This window comes from Armigeres subalbatus, chromosome 3 (genome assembly GCF_024139115.2).
Source record: "Armigeres subalbatus isolate Guangzhou_Male chromosome 3, GZ_Asu_2, whole genome shotgun sequence".
Lineage (NCBI taxonomy): Eukaryota > Metazoa > Arthropoda > Insecta > Diptera > Culicidae > Armigeres > Armigeres subalbatus.
The window spans coordinates 50,307,316-50,325,948 of NC_085141.1; the positions used below are offsets into that span (position 1 = coordinate 50,307,316).

General features: G+C 37.6%; 1 protein-coding gene across 1 annotated transcript in view; it reads left to right on the forward strand.

Moving 5' to 3' along the window:
* The first annotated feature begins 371 nt into the window (after positions 1-371).
* The window catches only part of LOC134219561 (extracellular sulfatase SULF-1 homolog), a 236,813-nt gene continuing 218,551 nt past the window's right edge, over positions 372-18,633 (forward strand). Inside the window, exons 1-2 of the mRNA XM_062698313.1 lie at positions 372-1,360; positions 1,553-1,797. The gene's annotated coding sequence lies outside the window, so the exon portion shown is untranslated. The remainder of the gene's footprint in view (positions 1,361-1,552; positions 1,798-18,633) is intronic.

The following is an 18,633-nucleotide window of genomic DNA, read 5'->3' on the forward strand; positions in this document are numbered from 1 at the left end:
AATTGACAAGTAATACAGCTATTGATTTCAACTTGCTGAAATGCAAATTTCTTCTGGTAAAAATCAGTATAGACTATAGAGAATCTTGCGATTTAAATTGCCATTTTGATATTAATCTTTTGTCTACATTCTAAGACATTCAGCGATAAGTACGTTGAAGCGTAATGCTTATCTGTTCAAACAAACTGTTTTCATTGAACTCCAGCTAATTGTCGTTATTTTTGTCTAGGAAAATGCCTTGCTTGAACAGAACAAACTTATTTTCTTAATGTCAGTAATCGAATTAGCAGCTGCATAGATTTAGGTTAATCAATCAAAGAAATGTTAACAGGGATCCGCATCAAGCATGCCATTTTGAGCTGTGAGGCAAAATTTAACTCAATCTTATCGCTAGGAATCGGTAATTTGATCCTTGAATTCAATCATTTTGTAAATCATTTTAAAATTAGCGGTGCTTTTTTCGTTTGCCATTAAATAAAAAAGAAAGAAAATAAAAATCCAAAAATAGCGTATGAAAAAAACATCAAATCGATTGTTAGAAATCTTCAAGCATTCTTTATTTTCCACTGTCCGAATCAGCATAGGTAGGAACTTCACACCGGTTGAACGTTCAACGGACATCCCTAGTTAAGATTTCGTATCCGTACCCGCCTGCTGGACAATGCAGCGCGGCAACGGCGGTGGCTTGCTTCGATCGATTCGTCGGTGTAGGTAGACTGGTAGTTGTGCTACCGCCGTGGGTACGTTCGTGCTGCCGCTGCAGTAACGATTGCTGAATACGAATAGCAGATGGAAACGAAATAAAAAGCACGTTCGGGTTCGTATTCAGCATCATTCGTTTTTCGTCAGTGAAGCCGTGTGTATCACGAAGTTAGAGCGCTGCAGTGCAATCGCCAGTAGAAAAGTAGATCCTTCTAAGAGGAGACCATGCATTCCTATTTATGGGAAAATAATGGTAGTGATCGAGATATGATTATATAAGATGAATTATAGAAGTGATTTGTGTCGGAACAGAAAAGTATATCGAAGACAAGGCGAATGAATATATTTTAACCAGAAAAGTGAAGTGTCTGAAGCAGCTGATCAAATTATGACGCATAGCAAGTGAAGCAGCCGGAACCTGTGAATCCATCGTTCAATTCACAAAATAGCGATAAATGAACGAAAATCGATTATGGAACGGCTGGATTATGGCGTTTTCAACACAATATGTGCGACATTTAGGGGAAACAGTTCGAGAAGTTTCGTGCCACGCCGTATGATTGAAATTTGCAAAAATGGCTGCCGTACGCCATATCTGCCGGATATTAGTAGTGTTCGTGTCAAAAGCATAGAGTGTACACCGCGGTTTTAAAACTAGGTAATATTATAGAGCTTACAGTGCTTTTAGGAAACATTTTTACTAAAAATAGTTGATATTAGAACTCTAGTTTTGCAGCGAGGAAGAAAGCGAAACATGTGAATTAGTGTCAGCCATTTTGAACCAACCATTTAGAAATCATCAATGTACAATACTAATTAGTTTTTTTTCTTTTTTACTTTCTTCAAATAGAATACAATCGTCGGTAACTCAGCAGCTAGAAGACCTAAGGAATGTTCGCATTAGTAAAGGCATATTCTATGGCACCGATTGAACTTTTGCCGGTAGATCTGAATCCCTGTCAAATTACGGTTTGAAACGGACGAGGCGCTACAAGCACGCAGACATACAAGACTGCGCCGGTATGATTGGAGAAGTCACACACACAGCATGGGATGCTTTCACCGCTTGGGTTTCGCGAGTCATCGAGACATGAGGTAACATGGCCCCAACCATAACACACTTGGTACCTTGTTTTCAGACGATTTAAGAAAATGTTCTTTACGTCTCTTGATACAGAAGGACAGTTAACCTGGTAATTTTAGAAGAACGATCATTGCCAATGTTTTAAGAATCAGGCCGTCCTAAATTAACGACGACACAATACCAAACCACTTTGATTTCGGATATGTTTTAGAAATTCGTTTTTTGAGCCCCTCAATAGAGGGGCAAAGTCTTAAAAGTCTGTCTTAATTTAAAAAATGGTACTTATGGATGTCTTCAAAACTAGGTCGTTTTAGAATATTTGCGATAACAGAATACCAAACCACTTTGATTTCGGATATGTTTTAGAAATTCGTTTTTTACGCCTCTCAACAGAGGGGCAGTCTTTTGACTTAATGATTCTTACGGATGTCTTCAAAACTAGGTCGTTTTAGAATATTTACGATAACAAAATACCAAACCACTTTGATTTCGGATATGTTTTAGAAATTCGTTTTTTACGCCTCTCGAAAGAGGGGCAAAGTCTTTTTAAAATGATTCTTGCGGATGTCTTCAAAACTAGGTCGTTTTAGAATATTTGCGATAACAAAATACCACACCACTTTGATTTCGGATATGTTTTAGAAATTCGTTTTTTACGTCCCTCGAAGGAGGGACAGAGTCTTTTTATAAAATGATCCTTGTGGATGTCTTCAAAACTAGGTCGTTTTAGAATATTTACGATAACAAAATACCAAACCACTTTGATTTCGGATATGTTTTAGAAATTCGTTTTTTACGCCCCTCAATAGAGGGGCAAAGTCTTTATAAAATGATCCTTTTGGATGTCTTCAAAACTAGGTCGTTTTAGAATATTTGCGATAACAAAATACCAAACCACTTTGATTTCGGATATGTTTTAGAAATTCGTTTTTTACGCCCCTTGAAAAAGGGGCAAAGTCTTTATAAAATGATCCTTGCGGATGTCTTCAAAACTAGGTCGTTTTAGAATATTTGCGATAACAAAATATCAAACCACTTTGATTTCGGATATGTTTTAGAAATTCGTTTTTTGCGTCCCTCGAAGGAGGGACAAAGTCTTTTTACAAAAGAATCCTTGCGGATGTCTTCAAAACTAGGTCGTTTTAGAATATTTGCGATAACAAAATACCAAACCACTTTGATTTCGGATATGTTTTAGAAATTCGTTTTTTACGCCCCTTGAAAAAGGGGCAAAGTCTTTATAAAATGATCCTTGCGGATGTCTTCAAAACTAGGTCGTTTTAGAATATTTGCGATAACAAAATACCAAACCACTTTGATTTCGGATATGTTTTAGAAATTCGTTTTTTGAGCCCCTCAATAGAGGGGCAAAGTCTTAAAAGTCTGTCTTAATTTAAAAAATGGTACTTATGGATGTCTTCAAAACTAGGTCGTTTTAGAATATTTGCGATAACAGAATACCAAACCACTTTGATTTCGGATATGTTTTAGAAATTCGTTTTTTACGCCTCTCAACAGAGGGGCAGTCTTTTGACTTAATGGTTCTTACGGATGTCTTCAAAACTAGGTCGTTTTAGAATATTTGCGATAACAAAATACCACACCACTTTGATTTCGGATATGTTTTAGAAATTCGTTTTTTACGTCCCTCGAAAAAGGGACAAAGTCTTTTTTATAAAATGATCCTTGCGGATGTCTTCAAAACTAGGTCGTTTTAGAATATTTACGATAACAAAATACCAAACCACTTTGATTTCGGATATGTTTTAGAAATTCGTTTTTTACGCCCCTCAATAGAGGGGCAAAGTCTTTATAAAATGATCCTTTTGGATGTCTTCAAAACTAGGTCGTTTTAGAATATTTGCGATAACAAAATACCAAACCACTTTGATTTCGGATATGTTTTAGAAATTCGTTTTTTACGCCCCTTGAAAAAGGGGCAAAGTCTTTATAAAATGATCCTTGCGGATGTCTTCAAAACTAGGTCGTTTTAGAATATTTGCGATAACAAAATATCAAACCACTTTGATTTCGGATATGTTTTAGAAATTCGTTTTTTGCGTCCCTCGAAGGAGGGACAAAGTCTTTTTACAAAAGAATCCTTGCGGATGTCTTCAAAACTAGGTCGTTTTAGAATATTTGCGATAACAAAATACCACACCACTTTGATTTCGGATATGTTTTAGAAATTCGTTTTTTACGCCCCTTGAAAAAGGGGCAAAGTCTTTATAAAATGATCCTTGCGGATGTCTTCAAAACTAGGTCGTTTTAGAATATTTGCGATAACAAAATATCAAACCACTTTGATTTCGGATATGTTTTAGAAATTCGTTTTTTGCGTCCCTCGAAGGAGGGACAAAGTCTTTTTACAAAAGAATCCTTGCGGATGTCTTCAAAACTAGGTCGTTTTAGAATATTTGCGATAACAAAATACCACACCACTTTGATTTCGGATATGTTTTAGAAATTCGTTTTTTACGCCTCTCAATAGAGGAGCAAAGTCTTTTTACAAAACAATCCTTGCGGATGTCTTCAAAACTAGGTCGTTTTAGAATATTTACGATAACAAAATACCAAACCACTTTGATTTCGGATATGTTTTAGAAATTCGTTTTTTACGCCCCTCAATAGAGGGGCAAAGTCTTTATAAAATGATCTCTGCGGATGTCTTCAAAACTAGGTCGTTTTAGAATATTTGCGATAACAAAATACCAAACCACTTTGATTTCGGATATGTTTTAGAAATTCGTTTTTTGCCTCCCTCGAAGGAGGGACAAAGTCTTTTTACAAAAGAATCCTTGCGGATGTCTTCAAAACTAGGTCGTTTTAGAATATTTGCGATAACAAAATACCACACCACTTTGATTTCGGATATGTTTTAGAAATTCGTTTTTTACGCCCCTTGAAAAAGGGGCAAAGTCTTTATAAAATGATCTCTGCGGATGTCTTCAAAACTAGGTCGTTTTAGAATATTTGCGATAACAAAATACCAAACCACTTTGATTTCGGATATGTTTTAGAAATTCGTTTTTTACGCCTCTCGAAAGAGGGGCCAAGTCTTTATAAAATGATCCTTGCGGATGTCTTCAAAACTAGGTCGTTTTAGAATATTTGCGATAACAAAATACCAAACCACTTTGATTTCGGATATGTTTTAGAAATTCGTTTTTTACGCTCCTCAATAGAGGGGCAAAGTCTTTATAAAATGATCCTTGCGGATGTCTTCAAAACTAGGTCGTTTTAGAATATTTGCGATAACAAAATACCAAACCACTTTGATTTCGGATATGTTTTAGAAATTCGTTTTTTACGCCCCTCAATAGAGGGGCAAAGTCTTTATAAAATGATCCTTGCGGATGTCTTCAAAACTAGGTCGTTTTAGAATATTTACGATAACAAAATACCAAACCACTTTGATTTCGGATATGTTTTAGAAATTCGTTTTTTACGCCCCTCAATAGAGGGGCAAAGTCTTTACAAAATGATCCTTGCGGATGTCTTCAAAACTAGGTCGTTTTAGAATATTTACGATAACAGAATACCAAACCACTTTGATTTCGGATATGTTTTAGAAATTCGTTTTTTACGCTCCTCAATAGAGGGGCAAAGTCTTTACAAAATGATCCTTGCGGATGTCTTCAAAACTAGGTCGTTTTAGAATATTTGCGATAACAAAATACCAAACCACTTTGATTTCGGATATGTTTTAGAAATTCGTTTTTTACGCCTCTCGAAAGAGGGGCAAAGTCTTTATAAAATGATCCTTGCGGATGTCTTCAAAACTAGGTCGTTTTAGAATATTTGCGATAACAAAATACCAAACCACTTTGATTTCGGATATGTTTTAGAAATTCGTTTTTTACGCCTCTCGAAAGAGGGGCAAAGTCTTTTTAAAATGATTCTTGCGGATGTCTTCAAAACTAGGTCGTTTTAGAATATTTGCGATAACAAAATACCACACCACTTTGATTTCGGATATGTTTTAGAAATTCGTTTTTTACGTCCCTCGAAGGAGGGACAGAGTCTTTTTATAAAATGATCCTTGTGGATGTCTTCAAAACTAGGTCGTTTTAGAATATTTACGATAACAAAATACCAAACCACTTTGATTTCGGATATGTTTTAGAAATTCGTTTTTTACGCCCCTCAATAGAGGGGCAAAGTCTTTATAAAATGATCCTTTTGGATGTCTTCAAAACTAGGTCGTTTTAGAATATTTGCGATAACAAAATACCAAACCACTTTGATTTCGGATATGTTTTAGAAATTCGTTTTTTGCGTCCCTCGAAGGAGGGACAAAGTCTTTTTACAAAAGAATCCCTGCGGATGTCTTCAAAACTAGGTCGTTTTAGAATATTTACGATAACAAAATACCAAACCACTTTGATTTCGGATATGTTTTAGAAATTCGTTTTTTACGCCCCTCAATAGAGGGGCAAAGTCTTTATAAAATGATCTCTGCGGATGTCTTCAAAACTAGGTCGTTTTAGAATATTTGCGATAACAAAATACCAAACCACTTTGATTTCGGATATGTTTTAGAAATTCGTTTTTTACGCCCCTTGAAAAAGGGGCAAAGTCTTTATAAAATGATCCTTGCGGATGTCTTCAAAACTAGGTCGTTTTAGAATATTTGCGATAACAAAATACCAAACCACTTTGATTTCGGATATGTTTTAGAAATTCGTTTTTTACGCTCCTCAATAGAGGGGCAAAGTCTTTATAAAATGATCCTTGCGGATGTCTTCAAAACTAGGTCGTTTTAGAATATTTACGATAACAAAATACCACACCACTTTGATTTCGGATATGTTTTAGAAATTCGTTTTTACGCCCCTTGAAAAAGGGGCAAAGTCTTTATAAAATGATCTCTGCGGATGTCTTCAAAACTAGGTCGTTTTAGAATATTTGCGATAACAAAATGCCAAACCACTTTGATTTCGGATATGTTTTAGAAATTCGTTTTTTGCGGCCCTTCAGTAGAGAAGGGTTCTGCTATAAACGTCACGTTGTTTTATCGCCGCCGTGCATAAGATTGTCTGAACCACTGTAGTTTCAATAATTTCAATAACTTCTACATCTGCGGCCGGCTGTTTGAGCCGGTTTCATGCACCAACACTCTGCGATTTCGGATATGTTTTAGAAATTCGTTTTTTGGGAATTCAACAGAGATACAATACCACTGTAGTTTCGAAGAAATTCTATAGTTTATCCTAGTTTGCGATTTTATCAGCGAAATAAACGCGAATTTGCGATAGTTTGCGTTTGGAAAAAGTCTAACCACTGAAATTTCGAAGAAATTCTATAGTTATCCTAGTTTATCCTGTAGATGCATGAAACGTCGATTGTTGTCCAAATGCTTGTCTTGCCGGATGTCTCAAAGATGATGCCACTGCAATTTCGAAGAAATTCTATAGTTTATCCTAGTTTACGTCTTTCAAAAGTTTAACCACTGAAATTTCGAAGAAATTCTATAGTTTATCCTAGTTTATCCTGTAGAAGCATGGAACGTCGATTGTTGTCCAAAACAGCTTCTGAATTGTCTTGCCGGATGTCTCAAAGATAGTGCCACTGCAATTTCGAAGAAATTCTATAGTTTATCCTAGTTTGCGTTTGATAAAAAGTTCATCCACTGAAATTTCGAAGAAATTCTATAGTTTATCCTAGTTTATCCTTTAGAAGCATGAAACGTCGATTGTTGTCCAAATCGACTTCTGAATTGTTTTGCCGGATGTCTCAAAGATAGTGCCACTGCAATTTCGAAGAAATTCTATAGTTTATCCTAGTTTGCGATTTATAAAAAGTCCAACCACTAAAATTTCGAAGAAATTCTATAGTTTATCCTAGTTTGCGTCTTATGAAAAGTCTAACCACTGAAGTTTCGAAGAAATTCTATAGTTTATCCTAGTTTGCGGTTTTCTTATACGTCTCAAAAATGAATTTCCGAAGAAGTTCCATAGTTTATCATAGTATACATATTATATACAGTTTCTGTTCGATTAGATATAAGTAATGGAAGAAATAAATAAACAATTGAAATAAAATAATTTATTATTGTTTGATAATTCTTGATGACACGACCAGCCGCATTAGTAGTAAGGTTGATACGAAAAAAAGTATAAACGGAACCCTAAACACTCGGTAGGTCAGTTCAGTAAACCTCACTTTACCCACAATTAGATAGTTTATTCGATGACAATTGAGAAAAAAAACAAGGGGTTCGACTATTTGGGATTCGAACTACATATACATCGGTTACCAGACTTATGCTTTACCACTAGGCCACCACTACATTAGATATGGTGAATGTAGCACATCATCCAATTTTGAAGTACAATCCATATACAGTCGGAGGAGAAATACAATTTACGTAGTTTTTGAAGGGTGTTGCATCTCGTTAACTACCGGTGGAACAATATCTCGATGGGATTATCGAGATAAAGGAAGGTTGATGAATGGAGGAAACATTGAAATGGGATGCTAGATAGAAAAAAGCCTGTTGTTCAGTCCCATCTATGCTGGAAATTGGGACAAATATGCAATTGTAGGCAGAAATGTCCTTTCATGTTTTGAATGTGCCTGTAATTGTCCAAAGATAGCCTAGAAGCCTAGAAATTTGAATCATAATATATCGGCATAGAGAGCAGTGATAGAAGTGGGGCACCACACGATGTAAAAGCAGTCAAACCATTGTTCTGAAAGGCTATTGTTCTTGCGCCAAGCGGTACCTCACCAAATTACAGAAGCTGCAGCCAGTGCAAGTGATAGGGAGAGTGAATCATGAGCCAAATAATACCAGAACACATCAAGATAGAAGGGTATCGTAATTTGGATGTAATCGAGATGTAGAAAACATAAATGTATGTGGATTAAAGGGACCGAGAAAACCCAGGATATATGGAGATGAGAGATATCAAGATATGGAACATCGGGATTACAGAGAGAGCCGACTGTACTTGAAAATAGGGTAGAGATAAGGGAGGACGGGGCAAGATCACCACCCGGGGCACGATGAGCACCCATTAATTTAACCGCTATTATACCTTTTCCCCTCTAAATAACCCCGCAAACTGTTAAACTATAGTCCAACAAAAGACTTGACACTTGAGTCAGAATTGGAAAATACAGTTTTAAAAAACAAATATTTTTTAATGAAAATCTTGATTAAGTACACGTATTATAGGTTTCCAAAAAAATATTTTAGGGCTATTTTAAATATTTACATTTGAATGTTTAATATGCTTAATTAAAAGTTAACAATTTATCTGAGCCAATTAAATAACTACAGTTGATTATTTACTATTGACTATAATCACGATCGGCCATTGCGTTCAAAAGTTACGAAGAAAATGGTATGTTGAACAGTATAAGGTTGGTTGGTTGATTCGCTATACAGCATTTGCAAGAGCCGTAATGAGGGCAATTATTTATGATGTGTATCACACTAAGGCGAAATCAAACGATTGAATCGAGAAGGGCATCGTCAGCGCTAGGTGGATTAATTTGGGTTCTTTTCAGCACAGACAGAAGGTTAAAAAGGTTTTTAAACAAGAAGTTTTCAGAATTTATTAAACTGAGTGCATGATCTCTCATGTTTCGGACAGCAGAACGATCGCGCGGTCGGCCGAATTATTGTGTTCTGCATTGCGCGGCCGGTAATAAAAATAATCAGTTCAGTGCGTGATCTCTCTTGTTTCGGACAGCAGAACGATCGCGCGGTCGGCCGAATTATTGTGTTCTGTATTACGCGGCCGGTAATAAAAATAATTAGTTCAGTGCGTGATCTCTCATGTTTCGGACAGCAGAACGATCGCGTGGTAGGACGAAATATTGTGTTCTGCATTGCGCGGCCGGTAATAAAATTAATCAGTTCAGTGCGTGGTCTCTCTTGTTTCGAGGCGGGCTTGGTAGTCATATGGCTACTGCTTCTGCCTCATACGCAGGAGGTCGTGAATTTCAATCCCAGGTCCGTTCCATTCTCCTACTTTGTATATTTCTCTTTATTTCTCATGTTCTAGCAATCGCTAGAACTGGAAATGGACTTCCATACCGTTTCCATTACTATTCCTATACCTTCAATTTGAGCATTCTAACATTAATCTGCTAGAATTGGAAATGAACTTATAGAGCTCGCTTCCTACATCCAATTAGAAATTCCATCAGTTACCTTCTCCTATCTATCACATTGGCAGCTCGTTAACCAAGACGGACCTCTGCCTCTCCAACCTAACCAAGAAATTCCAACAAATTCCGCATGAACTCGTGGCAAGTGCAGAGGTATATTCGGCTTGCAGTGGGCGAGTGATTGCATCATCATTTCCTCCCCCTTCCCTACATTGACTTGCATTCTGACGTGGCAGGCGCCAGTATGACCTAACAAATGAGATCACCAGTACTTGTACATTGAAGATGTGTGCTAGTCCCAAGCAAACATCTGTTGGTTCCCTGTGCAAGAACAGCTGATCTGGTCATAATGGAGTAGCAACTACGAGCAGTCAATCAAGCTCAAGCTCAAGCTCAAGCTCAAGCTCAAGAAGTTTTCAGAATTTATTAAACATCTTTTTATGACAATATAAAACAATCCAAAAATAGTTTCCACTTTTGTAAAATATGGTTTTCTCATAACCCCGAGTAGTGATAAATCAAGAATATTGGGAATTCATAAGGGGTTAGTAAATTGTAAACTTAGTGGTAAGGTGTGTCACTTCAAAACAAACCAGTTTGCTGGAGTTGGCTGGAGAGGAAGTAATGAGTCCGGATTGAAAAAGAGAAAGGAAAGTGTGCAGCGGCTTGTCGTCCGCTTCCGGCTCTACACACTAAGTTTTTATTTCTGCAGCTCTGCAAAATCCGCACAGCCGTGTGCCCAGCAAAATAAAAAACTAATATCCCGTCAAAACTTAGGTTTGTTAGCTGGGTTTCGGCAAATTATTTGCTGATTTTTAGCAACTTTGACAGATATCTCAGCAAAAAACATGTTTGCTGGGGCTCGGCTGTGCAAATCTCGGTAAAAGTTAAACAAATTGCTGAGATCCCGGTGAAAAAAAAAAATTAAGAGTGTAGTGACTGTTACAGAACCTATTTATTAGAGGATAGTTGTTTGTAGAAAGAGAAACGGCTGTATTTAGGCTGTGAACCATTCCACCGATTCGTTTAACTTTTAGTTAAAATTTGACAGTTCGATGGTTATTTCGTCGTGGTTAAAAATAAGCCTGCTCGGGAGCATGGTTAGATTTGACAGTTCAATAGTAAACTTTGTTCGCGAGAAAATTGGCGCCAAATTCATTTCGTTCCGAATAACTATCAATCTGTCAAAACTCAAATGGGTCGGCTTCGGAGTAAAATGTTAACCACGATGGGAAAATAACCATCGAAGTGGCAAATTTTAACTAAAAGTTAAACGAATCGGTGGAATGGTTCACAGCCTTATAGACATGATAGATGGTCAGGCAGTTTGGAATTGATATGATAGAGTTTATAATTGTTTGGAAACTTTTGAGAGGAGTTTGTGGTACGTGCAGTTTGGGATCAGTATGATCACGTTGGTTTTATTCGAAAACATAAAATAGCAGAGCCGCCGCTGCCACTCATAGGTAATGTCCCTCCCGCCGCCTTGACAGTCTCCAGAAGTATCTACCAAAAGATTTGAGAACTAGAATGAATTATTAACATGTACATTTTTGTATAAAATTATTTGTTCCAGAAAAAGACGAACTCGGTGGTCTAATGGCTACCGCTTCTGCCTTATAAGCAGGAGGTCGTGGGTTCAATTCCAGGCTCGTCCCTTTCCTACTTTGTATTTCTATCTTAGTTCTTGCTGTGTTTCACGTTCTACCAAAACGATTCCTACTGTTATAACCTTCCATACAATCCCAAAACCTCCCGTGGCACCTATGAGAGGTCGTAGAGTTCTCTGCATCTTTCTTAAGTAGGTGTCCAACTAACCATCCTTCCCCTTCCTCAGCATTCGCAAGGACGTGGCCAGGACAGATCTCGACTATTGGAGAGTGCATTGCTTCCATCTAAGATATAGTGATTAGTCCCAAATCAATATCTGTGGTAACGGATGAAAAGTGATGCTACTCTCATACAATAGTCTTGGCTTGTACCACCTACGAATTTGTGCGAATTGCTCAATGCTAATGCTAATGCTGAAATGATTTGTTCCAGAAAAGGCGTCATAGATACGGGATCGACATCGCAATAAACGACACGTTACAACTATGCTCCACACGAAAGTGCAACAATGCACCGAATCGGGGACCTCCTTGTGTTAACCGAACACTATCCAGCTTTCCACGCTTGGTAATGGCGGCTTTTCGCTGTGTAAAAATCAATCGGTCACTGTACTGTTTGACACTAGCTGGAGGAAAGCTCACTGGCGTTCCTGGGTGAGGGGAAGGGAAAAAAAGCCTTTTCGCCAGTGAGTTTTCCTCCAGCTAGTGTCAAAAAGTACAGTGACCGATTGATTTTTACATACTGACAAGCCGCCATTACCGAGCGTGGAAAGCTGGATAGATATATAAGATAATTATCTTTTTAACGATTGATCGATTGGACTACTATTCGCGATATGAAATAAAAGAATCAACTTCAACACCAAGTTTGCCTCCGTCTAAACCAACGGCTCAAGCTCGAAATAACATTAATTATTATAATTAACATTATAATTAATTATTGTTCTCTCGATTGGACAAACTGTCCATGCTATAAAAACATCGATTACACCGCTAAAGCAAATGATAGGGTGTTCATTACCCTCCTAAACCATCTGTTATATACAACGCAGAGTTTTTACCCTCTCTTGCATTATGTGATGCTGAAAATAAGCTCCTAATCATTCGATGGCAAAAAATAAAAATAAAATAATTTTTTTTTTGTTAAATATCTTGGCTGTGCATATGCACAGCATATGTTTCGAAATGGACAAATTGATATGAAATTTGCGAAAAAGAATCCACGTGTCTTGGAGGGACTCGAACCCTCAACCTCCTACTCTCTAGATAGGCATGATAACCCCTACACAACAAGACCACTTAAAGGTCACGTTTGCGGAAAAGCCATCAGAATCCGAGTACCAACCTCCACCGCGGTTAGCTCTCTTTTTTGCAAATTGAATATCTTTCGGATGCTTGATTTGTCCAATCTCCACATGTGCTTTTACTATTGTATACCCACAGCCAAGCGAGTGCACATTGTTTATTAAACGAGAGGATCGCACTGCGGATCGAGTGCTTTTGTGCCTCTTGAAAGAAGGCTTATAAGTCTGGAAGGAAGCTTTTGAGTCTATTTAAAGGAGACTTCTGAGCCTCTTAAAAGGAGGCTTCTGGGTCGCTTGGAAGGATATTGAAAGGAAGCTTCCGAGCCTCTTGAAAGAAGGATTTTGAGCCTCTTGAAAGGAGGCTTCTGAGCCTCTTGTAAGCCTTCCGAGGCTCTTGAAAGAAGGCTTCCGAGCCTCTTGAAAGGACACTTTAGAGCCTCTTAGAGGGAGGCTTTTGAGTCTCTTGAAAGGGATTTTTGAGCCTCTTGAAAGGAGGCTTCCGAGCCTCTTGAATGGAGGTTTCCGAGCCTCTTGAAAGAAGGCTTCCGAGCCTCTTGAAAGGACGCTTCCGAGCCTCTTAGAAGGAGGCTTTTGAGCCTCTTGAAAGGATGCTTTTGAGCCTCTTGAAATGAGGCTTCCAAGCCTCTTGAAAGGAGCCTTTCGAGCCTCTTGGAAGGAGGTTTTTGAGCCTCTTGAAAGAAGACTTCTGAGCCTCTTGAAAGTAGGCTTCTGAGCATCTTCAAAAGAGGCTTCCGAACCTCTTGAAAAGATATTGGAAGGAGGCTTCCGAGCCTCTTGAAAAGATATTGAAAGGAGGCATTTGAGCCTCTAGAAAAGGATGCTTTTGAGCCTCTAGAAAAGAAGTCTTTTGAGCTTCTTGAAAGGGAGGCTTCCGAGCCTCTTGAAAGGAGGCTTTTGGGCCTCCTAAAAGGTATTTTTGAGCCTCTTGAAAGGAGGCTTCCGATCGTCTTGAAAATAGGCTTCGGAGCTTCTTGGAAAGAGGCTTTTCAGCCACTTGAAAGGAGGCTTCTGAACCTCTTGAAAAAGGCTTTCGAGCCTCTTGAGAGGAGGCTACCGCATCTCTTGAAAGGAGGTTTCCATGCCTCTTAAAATGAGGCTTCCGAGCCTCTTGAAAGAAGGCTTACGAGCCTCTTGAGCCTAATCACTTGAGGTAACCTAATCACTTGAAAGGAGGCTTCTGAAGTGCCCAGGAGGCTTTCGAGCCTCTTGTAAGAAATCCTTCTGCTGCTTGGAAGAAGGCTTCCGAGATGCGTAGAAGGATGCTTCTAATCCTCTTGCAACGAAGCAACCGAGCATTAGTGAAAAAAAAAATCATTTTGTTCATTCGACGTTTTGCTCATTCGATCTTTTGTTCCGCAGCCCTTTATACATACATTGTGCTGGTTGTGGAAGGCAGAATTCAATTGGGATTTATTGATCGCATTGCATATTATGTACAATATAAATTTTTGAAATAAAAATACATAATTATCAAAACTATATCAATGAGTTTTGATTGGAATTGTAATACGTCCGCCATTACGCATTTGTGTCCGAGGTACCCCCTAGGGCCAGCGTAGGTACCCCCAGGGGTACATGTACCCCAGGTTGAGAACCGCTGCACTATAAGATGCAATTGAACGGAAGATTAGATAAGCATTTTCCCCCACCTGGTATTTATTTTGTATTTATGTGAAAACAATGTTTTCATGTTTTCTTTTTTCAATGCATAGGTCATGGGTAACAGTTCCAATAGTCGTGGATGCTCCTATGGTTGCGGTAGTGTAATTTATGGTAAATCTACAGATTAAACATAGCAACCTACATTGGTAGTCAATTAGTTGAACTGTCAGCATACAATATAAACGAAAACAGTCTAGCAATATCTTTGAAATCGGTAAATTATACTCAAATACATTATTTTTGTCTGGCCTTTGCACCAATAGTTGGAGGATGGATTTTAGGCAGCAGTGATAGTTTACGTTGCGACCAGAATATATTTCGCAATAGTTTTTATGGACTTTTGGATACACCTCCAAGGTAAGTGAAATGCAGTATCGCTTGATGTAAGTGATCAAACAGTGATTGTGCGTACTTATTGCCTCCACTATTGGGTCATTTACCCTATCCATGTATCGTTTGAAACCAGCTTTTTTGTCAATCAACATTTTTTAATAGAAGTTGACGTTCGAGCAGTGCAAGCATGTACACATTTCCTTATATCAGTTTATTTCAACTTAATTCAAAAGTATTTAACAGACTTTTTTTGTAACATTGGCGGCGTCCATAGAGCCATTTGTAAGACCAGTGGACTAATTTTAATCTGAGGTATTATTTGCCTTTTCAAAAGTACAATAAAATGAGCAATTGGAACCAGAATTATTTAATGTCAAGTTTAGATGTCTTCTGGGTAGTGATGATGGAAAGCAACATGCCACCTGCTTTTCGGAAGGTTTCTGAGACCATGGGAATCTCTGAGAAATAGCAGCTAATATTATTTTGTTGCAGTTTTTTTTATTCCTAAAGAAGATGCCTTTGAAAGCGACTCAAGTATTGTTTGGAGATTTGTTTCGACCGGAGTTATGTGTGGGCAAATATGTTCAATTCCAGGCAGGCAATTCAATAATATCTGGTCATTTGATGCTCAATTAAGCTCTCGGAACGATTCACATGCTTTTTACAAAATGAACAAAAATGCGAGTGTTACAAATAAGCGATCATGGGCAGTACGCCTAGTCACGGTACAATAATGTCGTTTTCGTTTATTCCGAACGGTGTACACCGGCGGTGCAACATTTGCCACCACAAATACGAACGGTTTGGGTGCAACTTTTTGACTGCTAACACATCTTTTCGATGGTGTTGGTGATGTCGTCAATCAAATTTATCAAATATCATATAGCGAGTAAATATTATTGAGATTTATATATTGAGGATGTAATATGATTATTAGGGTGGCTCAAAAAACACTTTTTTAAATTTTTTGATGGGCCGCCCTCTTATTCGGTTCTATTTGATGCCCTGATGCTCTGGACAAAATTTCAGTCAAATCGGTCAACGTTTGGCCGGTGCTAAACTCGTTGGAAGTTTAAATGGAAAAATATATGCAGAAACATCCGAAAACAGTGATTTGCAGTTGGACGGCACAATTTATGATCAAGAACCATGAAACTCATTCAGCTCTTGTAGAATTAAATACAGAATGTTATGCTGAAAACCGCGAGAAGATTAGAGTTTATTACGCAAAGATATTAGCATTTTACTGGAGTGATGTAGGGGTGAATTTATTTCTTTTCCAAGGTAAAAGAAACTAAATTTGCTCAAACCCCTCTTCAGAGAAATGCTAATAACTTAGCCGGGCAAACTCTAATCTTCTCGCGGTTTTCTGCATAACATTCTGTATTAAATTCCCCAAGATCTGAAGGAGTATCAAAGTTCTTCACCGTAAGTTGTGTAGTTCAGCTGCAATTTACTCTTTTTGGATGTTTCTGTATACATTTTTGCATATAAACTTCCAACAAGTTTAGCACCGCCCAAACGTTGACCGATTTGGCTAAAATTTTGTCCAGAGCATCAGGGCATCAAATAGAACCAAATAAGAGGGCGGCCCATAAAAAAAATGAAAAAAGTTTTTCCCATACTTATTTGAGCCACCGTAATGATTATGTAATATTTTTGTCTTGTTTTTAATGTTTTTTTAAATATCTACTTTATATTACACAAAGTATTACACAAATTTTGTAATTTAATTTTGCAAATTGAAAACATATAAAGTAGTTTCTTATGCGTTTTGTTTATTGTTTGTAACACATTTAAATGTAGAAAAATCTTCCAAAAAACAAAATGCCTTTGTAGAATTTGATAAATTATGAATGTTAGAAATTCATTAAATCTAGCCGTTTATATTTATTTGAAAACTATTAAAAACGAAGATCGATTCAAATACCGCCATCGGGGGTGACGATGAGTTAAGAATGAGTTATCGCTGTTACTGGCAGCCAAGAGGTCGATAACAAAATCGTTGGAAAACGACTCTTATGGTTAATTAGTTTTCTTGCTACTAAAAACATTTTAAGTTGTTGGCAGTGACCTATTTTCAACCCCATTTGATTCTTTGTCACCCCCAATGACGGTATCAAAATGATTTTGATTTTGAGTTTTACCAGAAAACAATGCCATACGAGTTTATGGACTTCAACATAAATTTTCACATCTCTACGTGATTGATTTAAAAAAAATCTAATACGTTACGTTACGGATTTACTCCAAAGCTGGTCTTTGGAAACTTGACATTTTTTCCTTTACTTCAATAATTTCATATGAATTGAACATACATATATAAATTTGTTAGATTAAATTAAATATAGAAAGATTTCTCTCTCTCTTTTGTTGATTTTGATATATTTATTTAATTGTAATTAAAAAATAACTAATAATTAGAATAATTCATTAATATTATAACAAATTGTACATTTATAAAGCTATGTCCATTTAGAATCCGGAATCATTTATTGTATTGCAGCGGCACGGAAAGTGACCGCTGCAAGAATTCTTTTACAGCGGTTTGTCTACCTAGGCGCCCACTTGCTGTGATATAAATTTCACGAAGTTTCGTGCAGCGTGTCAAAAATTATTCCAGATGGAATCCGAAAGGAGAAAAAAAAGTCTGCACACCCACGTTGATAATCCTGTCATCGACGATGGAACCTACGTCAAAATGGATTTCGGACAGCTTCCTAGCCAAAAATTCTACATGGTGACGGCACGAGGAGTAGTTCCTGCAAAGTTTAAGTTTGATTTTTGGATAAACTTGCCAAAAAAACTGGATGATTTTGGCAAGGGATATGCAACTGTGGGACATAGACCTAAGTGTTTGTGACGAATAAGACGATGGACTCGAAGCTGTACAAGGAGGAATGTCTCAAAAAACCGCGGTCGAACCTTTCATAAAGCCCATAAAGGTCCTGTGAAGCTTTGGCCAGATTTGGCGAGTTGCCACTACAGCCGGGAAGTCATCCAGTGGTACCGCGATAATAACGAAGGTTTCTCGATAAAAACATAAATCCACGCAACTGCCTACAGCTCCGGTCCATCGAGACATTTTGGGCAGTAATGAAGCGGAAGCTTAAGAAAAGTGGAAAAAGTGGAAAAACAGCTCGGGACGCGACTCAGATGACCAAAATGTGGAGCAAATGTGCCAAGGAAGTTGACTCCGGAGGTGCGCAACTTTTGATGAGAGGAATAAAGAAGAAGGTGCGAATTTTCACTAGAAATAAGAAGAAATTATTTGTATCAATAATTTTCCCTTAAAGTACAGTGAATTACCCTTGTTTTGATGTATTAACCTTATTTGTACGTCAATCCGTTACCGAGATACAGATGATTCTATTATTCCGGATTGTAAATGGACATAGCTTTAGAAAACTCTTTGGATAAAGATTCTTTGCAGCTTTTGATTCTACTTCAACAACATTGATACACATTATTAAATATAATATTAATGATGAATAGATATCAGCAGATAATAAAATAAAAACAAAGCCACCCGAAGAACCTAATAAGAAACGCAGTAGGAAACTTATGACAGCTCCGCATCGCATAAGTATTGGTACCACGCGGTGCCTACCCGCTACACTCGCTTCGGGTTGGGTGTAGATTTTTCTGCACCGGTGGCAAAAAGGTGCAAACACGGAACTGCACCGTTTTTAAAAACGAACGATTCCAGTGCAAGTTTGCCTACACCGGTGCAAGCGGTGCGAATAAACGAAAACGACATAAGTCTCAACTGAAAATAGACTGAGAAAAAAAT